Genomic DNA, 8,441 nt, shown 5'->3' on the forward strand with positions numbered 1-8,441 from the left:
CACGTTTGAATCCATTTTATGGTGTTGCTTTTTAGCTGAAATCTCACGAGTAACAGAAGAACTCAAAACTCGACAGCAGCGTCGGCTTGGTTTATAGTACGAGTCTTGCCTCTGAACAGAAATTAATGAGAACAAGCCCAACCTACAATCTGACCCGATAGTTCAATGCAATAAGGTAGCTCTGCATGTTGGAAAACTCGCCCTTCCTTAAAAATTTAAAGCCTGACAATTTTTAAGAAAATGAATCGGTTCTTTCTCAGACTTTGGTTGTACTAAGGACGTCGGTTTCTGTTTTGCATTAGTTTTATGGCTTTTAATTTATTGCATTTAAAATATATATTATCTGTGTGTGTGTGTTGCATTTACACGCCCGTTGATCTGCTACAAATAAGAATGTAATTGTTCGTTGTGACAATTGAACACTCATGACTCTTGAACCGCCAGATAATTGAACAAAGAGTTCGCTTCAACTCGCTCGCAATGTCAGCGATATGTACCAGGAGGTACCAGCAGAGGACACTCGTTCTCTTTTCCAGAGACGGGGACATGAACTTGACGCTGCAACCAAACGGGGATAAAATGAGGACTTTTCTTGTGGAATTTGCACGTGTAGGGAGCGCCCCCTGAATGACGAGCGCGGGCCCACGTGACCCCCAAGTGTAGCCACCCGGTTGTTTCCTGCTACATCCCGGCACCACGTGACTGACCCACGGTTGTTAGTTTCTGCTGATCAGGAAGTGGGAGCCAAAGGGTGGAAGCGGCGGCGGCGGCGGCTCTCTCTGCCCTTCCACGGCTGTTCGCCGCCTAATCACTCTCCCCCCCCTAATCACTCTCCCCCCCCCTAATCACTCTCCCCCGTATACGCTGAGGACACTTCTTGCAAGAATTTCAGCAGCGTTCCCCTAAATATAAAATTATCACCTCCTCGTCATTCCGCAATCGCAGTGTCTTGATTAACCACTAAATAATGTTGTCGGCAAAATCAAATCAAGTTTCAGAATAATCCAAAGTGGCCACAGTGTTACATTCGAAATAATAGTATGATGGATTTTATTTATTGTATTTAAAATGTAGATAAATTAACACTTGACGGGGTTTTAACAGTCGCAATGATATTTTTCTCGGCTACGGCTTTCGTGTGTTTTTCTAATTTCATTTTCGCTTCCTCATCTTCGCAATTCAAATATATACATGTTAACTCGCTTTCTGACCCAACCTAAGCTCCCAACAATTTTAAAGTGATAACGCATTTGAACACTTATTTTTTATCTGATTGCCATGCAAAAAAAAAAAATCACCATTTAAATTAGTACATAGAGAAGGACATTGATCTTGACCGAAGTGTTAATCTAGGTTTTTCCAGAAATATTTACAATTAAGCAAAATAAATGACACGTTCAGATCCCGCATGTTATAAATGAAATATGTTTAATACATTTAATTTGAACAAAATATTAAAATAAAACTAAGCTGTATTTATTTCAATTTTACAGCAGGCAATTATACCAGTATGGACCAAATGTGAGACAAAAATGAATAATACTTTATTTTAATATATTGTACGTTAAATATAATAACCGAAACACAATTTTAAATCTTAAGAATAAACATCAGAAACTAAGTGATGGCGTTATTTTAGTGAATGGGTAATTCGCTCGATATAAAAGCGTTCTATGGTTAATACAGATTTGTTTTTTAATGCATGGTTGAAGAGTTCTCCCATTGCGCTGTACTGTCGGTATCAATGCTGCGCCTGATATCGTACAATTGATCAAGAGTGCCTGAATAAGAAAAATAGCTTGAAACGTTATTTACGGCTGTAACGATTTGCAGAGCACATTTGAATACAGTAGTGATTTAGATTCGTCATTTGGAAAGGAGTATTTTCCACACACATTTAGCCACGCGTCACATAATAAGGTCTAGCATTTTCCTGCATGTTAATTTATGCAGCTTGGTGTTCAAGTGATCTGTTGATCAGATATTAGTGCACTTTTATTTTGTCAGCTAATTTGTATTAATCAAATATTAAATAACTATAGCAAAGAGGCGAGGTATTCAGACAAAGCATAGTGACGGAAGACTGATGTGGTAAACTCTGTACTGTGCTACACACGATGTACACACTTCTCAACCCGACAGAAATTTACTTTTAAGTCGTGTCGGCAGTTCTTCATTAATTTGCAGAGAATCTGTCTCTGGCACTCCTTCTCTTTGTCTTCGTTTTCTGTGAGAGAAGGCATTCGTTTCAAACAAACAACATGTTAGAAACGATTTGATATCTGAAAAGGATTATGAAATAAGTGTGTATTTCCTGTGTCATTCCAGGTCATTGTGGGCGAGTCAGCAACAGCTCGTATCTCTTTCCAACGGATTTTTTTTTAAAGGCTTATGGCCACATCACACAGGTTCAGTTCCACGTCCGTTTATCCAAGGCCTATTTGTTCACGGGAAATTGCCCGTTCTCGTTTTCCGCTCCCCAGCAATCCCGTCCATAACCCCACCGCCACAATGACACAAAAGTGTCATATATATCTAGACCGTTTCAACGCGTGTTTTCTTGGCGTTCAGTTCTGTGGGAGCCCTTGTCCACTATTGCAAATTAAATGAGGGATCTGGCCGTTTCGAGGATTGGTGCAATGTTATTATTTAAAAAATTCATCTGACCTTTTAAGGTGTCTGCATTTGGTAGATTCCAAATATACAACTGCAGGAGAAAAAAAGGATAATGCAATCTCGAGGTTAATTAAACAAAATACGACGTACATTATCATTTAAACTGCTTTGACTCCTGGTATGCAGCAATCTGAAAAAATAAAATATCATTAGATTTTGATTTTTTAATGTAAAATATTTGTCCTGAATCACTTTAACATGAATATTTGATGGTATGAAACATAATAAAGCTTCCTTATACCACCTCCTTCCACCCAGCACCAACTCAACTAAACTCAAATTAATTTTGTAATTAATAAACAGGGTGCCTTAATATTCAGGCAGAAAAAAATCCAGCCCTGAACTCATGGCATGTGCAAGTTGAAGATTCAGAATGGAATCACACTAAGAGGATGCTGCAGGGGTTAACTGTTCCTACCACCAAGGAATGAGATTTAAACACCCAGTTTTTCACTGAGACGGCAGCTTTCTGTACAGCCGCAGGATAGCACCAGGATGTCCACTCCCTTTACACTTCCATTGCCCATAAGGAAGGCCTCAGTTCCCCACAACAAACGTTGCCCTTTACCAGCAGAATTTGCCCTGTCCCTCAATAACTTTTGATTCGTTTTACTTTCTTCAAATCAAAGGTGCAGTCAAGTGCAGTAGCAAGGAACTGCTGAGGGGAAGATGCACATTACTGTTTTATACCGAAGCATACAAAATGCTGGAGTAACTCAGCAGGTCAGGTCTGAAGAAGGGTGCCAACCTGAAAAGCCATCTATTTCTTTTCTCCAGTAATGCTGCCTGACCTGTTGAGTTACTCTAGGAATTTTGTGTGTAACCCTCCTACCCTTTCTCTAACACATTAACATCTGCATCAGTGCTGCCCCCTGCACCCTTGCAGAACTCATCAAGTACATCAACTTCAACCCTGCCTTCACATATCATTGTGACCATCTCTGAAACCTTTCTCCCCTTTCTTAATCTTAGTCTCCACCTCAGGAAAGAGACCATCCAATGACATCTGCTACAAACCCACCCATTCCCATAGCTAACTTGATACACTTCCTCTCACTGCCTCATGAAAGGACACAAATTACTTTATCTGTGTATTTCCATGTCTACAGCCACATCTGCCCTCAAGATGAGGCTTTCCACTCAAGGACATATGACACGTCCTCTTTCTTCAGGGAATGCTTCTCCCCCGCCCTAGTTGCGCATGGAGCCCTCACTCTTGTCTACTCCATTTCCTGCAGTTCTGCACGCATCTCCTCCCTCCAGACTCCCAGACAGAACAGGGATGGAGTTCCCCTGGACCTTTCACCACACCATGGTCCACATCCAACCCATCATTCTCCAATACCTCCACCACTTCCCCTCTCCACCCCTTTCTGCTCCCTACAGAGACCATTCTCTCCATAAATCCTTCACTCATCACTCCCTGCCCACTCCTTCCCTTCTTAAAGTATTTTTCCCTGCAACCACAGGAGGTACAACACCTGTCGCCACACTTCCTCCCTCACCTCCGTTCAGGAACCCCAACGGGCCTTCTATGTGAGACAGGGTTTTATATGAACCTCCTCCAACCACATTCATTCCACTTGGTGCTCTCAATCCACATCAATGAGGCCATGTGTAGGCGAGGTGACTGCTCCGTCAAGCACTTGCTCTATGTCTGCCAGGGCCAGATGGAGCTCCCTGTTGCTAGCTACTGCCCTTGCCCACAGTCTGTCCTCAGTCCCCTCCACTGCCAGTGAGGCCACACACAAATTGTGTTCCGCTTGGGTAGTCTGCAACCCATATCCTTCTCATTTCCGCAGCTCCTCCCTACACACCTTTCTTTCCTCTCCCCTGGCCTCACCACCAAGTTATTTTACACACCTCCATATCCTCCATTGTCCATTACTCCCCAGTTCACCCTGAGCCAAACTGCAAATTTATCAATTTCTACGGATGCAAAATAGAAAGTGTTCGGTCCCAATGCAACTGCACCAGACCAGACTGCAAACGAGTTCCCACCCCCAATCTATTCCATCTATATGTCACTCTGCACCGGGGAAGCAACCAACATGTTCAAGGACCCCTCACACCCTGGCCATTCCCTCTTCTGTCCACTCCCACCAGACAGGAATATACTAAACCTTGAAAAAAGGTGCCCCCAGATTCCAGAAGGTTCCTCTCTATATGCTCCTTTGCCAGGACTGAACTCCCAATCGGCCACGTTACTGCCCTTGCACTTTCTTGATCTGCAATAGCTGTATTCTGCACATTATTTAAATTTTCTTTTGCATTACTTGATGACCTTACGTGTGTTATGCATGAATATCATGCAAAACAACGTTTTACCCGTATCTCGGTAAGCGTGACACTAATAAACCAGTTACAGCTACCAGATACACCCGTGTATTCCTGTGGACTCGGCTGTTGCTGTCGGGTGTCGGCAGGTTAGGGCAAGAAAGCAGCAACACTCTTCCCTCCGGAAATACTTCGAACACTAACTTATCTCGTATGGAATGACTTTCCGGACTAACCCCAAATAAAACAGGACCAATATTTTTTTTACTGCGAGGCTCGAATATCGCGGATACAAAAATGTTGATAAAACTTTGAGGGCCACGTTACAATTCCTTCAAAATAAACTAGAGATGCTAAGAGAGAGGTCTTGATTAAAAAAAAATCTGTACAGAACAAAACAAGCGACCAGAGGGCCCAGAGGAAGCATTTTAAAATGTTCTCTTTATTCTCCTCCACACGTCGATATCTCTCGCCAAATCGAAGCAATTATCGACCGCTCCGAATAATTTTTCATCCTAAATTTTACCATCAATGAAAAAAAATTAAATACTTAGCGTCTGAACCGATGTTTTCACAAGTTATACGGAAAGGATTCTAAGTAGATAATGATTGAGATCTGCTGATTATATATTTTTTGTTACTTGTCGCGCCACGTTTAGGTTTATAGCAATGTTAGAAACTGACCAACAAGAGAAAAGTGGGGTTTTGTACATATCCGACTCGCCCGGTATTAGATTTGTGACGATTTAAAATATTGATCTTGAAACCGAATCGCCTAAGAACTCTTCAGTAAATACGGTGGTAACAATTAGTAAGAGAGACCATAAACGGGACAGTGGTGTGATACTGCCAAACTGCTTTTCCCAAGAAATATTTCGTGATTAATATACCCAGGATCAAATAATGTAGACTTCGTAAAAAGCTTCACCCAATGGGTATTTCACAAAACAAATGGACAAACTTCTTTCCTTTCTGTGGCGAACGGGTGATCTATTTGCTGCAATGCAGAAAGAACTGTGACGCATTCTTAAAGTATAATCTCGAATGGGAGAGGGAACCTGTGGAAAATCTCTTTGTTGCCTATTTTTGGTCTTTATTTTTGTCACCTAGTACGGCCGGGAAGACATCATTTATCTCCAGATATAAACAAAAGGCTAACATTTATTTTGTCTTATTTGTCATGTATCCCCAAATAACCTTGGCCATATCAAATTCAGGGTTTTTTTGAAGAGCTGGCATTTCCCTTTAATATTGCAGCTTGCTTAAAATGTTTTCATCAAAGTAACAATTTTTCATTGTTGATATATGGAACCGCATCTTTTTCGAGCTGATCTGAGATTATTTTGTTTCAAGTTTAATTTACTAGCATTTTCTTTGCTTACTTCCACATTGAAAGATAACAAAATAAGACGTATATAAAATGTTTTGATAGTTGCGACTTAGCTTTATTTCAATTTTAAGAACAAAAGAAAGTTGTTTGTAAGTTTCAAGTTGAAATCTCACGGGAGTTAAAATAAACCATAAAAACCCTAGCCGTCTTGTTTTGTAAAAGGCGGCCTAAATAGTGACATTGGGCTGTTACCGGAGACCAAATGTACAACCCCTACGCTCGTTTGATGGAAAAGTACTCATTCAAAAACTTATCAGTCAAAATGTTGCTTCAATCTATTTCAGAGTTAAATCTACGGTTATTGCTTTTAGATTACTGAACTGCAACTGTGTTGCATTGCCTGTTACCGTTTTGAAAGGCACATGAAGCTAGATTCAGATGGCCACATAAAATCCTGCATGGGCTGGTTTATAAACGGTCTTTACAGCCGATTTTGTTCATTTTTATTGATTTAAAAAATAAAATGTCTTGTGCAAATAGATTTTTGAAAATAAAATGTCATGTGCAAACACAGTTTAACGAGTTTAATCATTACACAGGCGAGCGAAACAAAGGGAAATAAAGGGAATTTGTGGTTCAAATATTATACTTCCTCCACATAATTGAAAGTTTACCCGTATATAAGCGCCAATGCGGTTAATCCACGGATGGAAATTATCCTGCAGTATTACAAGAACAAGAGTTTTCAGTTTTACCACTGCGGTGTTTCTTCGTTGAAATATTTTTTCAATTGATCATTGTAATGGAAATTTTGCAGCATGTTTAAAAAGTAAATCTTGGTAAAATGATAGGAAATTAATGTTTTCTTTTGCAGTGAAAGGAGGAAATTAACGCAATACTTTCTGGAGCAGGATACAACGTTACATTTTCAAATAGGAAAAGCAGGAAATTAATCCTATTTTATTTCAGATGGAAATATGGGAATTAACTGTTACATTTATGGTGAGAACAGGAGGTGCGGGAAACTAAATAAATAATTTGCTGGTGAATGGGTAAATTAATCGAATAGTTTCTGATAAAGGAACGTTGGCATTTTTTTCTGAATGTTTTGACTATATGTTGCTCCCCTGATTGAAAACAATGACATATTTTCGAATTAAATAGAACTTTGGATAAGAATCAGGGATTGTAACACTCATGGCTGCGAACGGAAGATCCAAGATAATATTTTCTACACCAGACTAGTATTCATTGTAAAATTAGGGAATTCATAATTAATTTGAGAATGGGGAATTAATGTCATACTTTGGATAATTACAGAATAATTACCATTTTTCATGTAGGAATGTGTTAAATTTTCTGTTTGAGAACGGGGAAGTTCACGTTATTTCACAACAGAATGAAAGTAAATTCTTGTCAAACTCTCTGTTAAAATTCGAAAGAATTAATGTTGCACAAAAGTTAATGTTACATTTTTAGATGAGAATTGTGGAATTAATAAATGGGGAATGGAGTAATTATTAACCGTTATTTACGAGGTATAATGTTATATATTCCAATTTGGAATAAAGAAATTAATTACTTCTATTTTCGGGCATGTAAGGGAAAATGAAATGCTGTATTATATTTGCTGAGTGAGAGCAATAAGCTATACATTTTTCCAAGTAAAATTCAGAGAAAATGCTGTTACATTTCTGGGTAAGAAAAAGTGAATTAATGCTACACTTTCAATAAAAATGTGCAAAATGTATCACATGTATTGGTGCTTATTAAAATAATTATATTTTCTTGTGACAATTTTCAACATACAAAAAATGAGAATCTAATTATATATAAAATATTATTGTTATATTACATACTGGGAATCTAATTAATATACAAATAATGAGAATCCAATATATTTATATACATCAAATTATATATATTGCAATTCTTGGTTCACAATGTATTTTTTATAAAATTGATCCTCATTATTTGTACATTGCAAATTGTCACAAGAGAATATATTAATTCTTCCTATAGTTATGTATTATATTGCTCTAGTTATTTTTCTGCAGAAGAAAGTGAGAATCAATGTTCTATTTTCTGAGTGAAAGTAATTTTACTTTTCTTAGCAAACTATTTTCTAGCAAAGATGATAAAGATGGTAAATATTATG

Source organism: Leucoraja erinacea, chromosome 19, assembly GCF_028641065.1.
Source record: "Leucoraja erinacea ecotype New England chromosome 19, Leri_hhj_1, whole genome shotgun sequence".
NCBI classification, from domain to species: Eukaryota; Metazoa; Chordata; class Chondrichthyes; order Rajiformes; family Rajidae; genus Leucoraja; species Leucoraja erinaceus.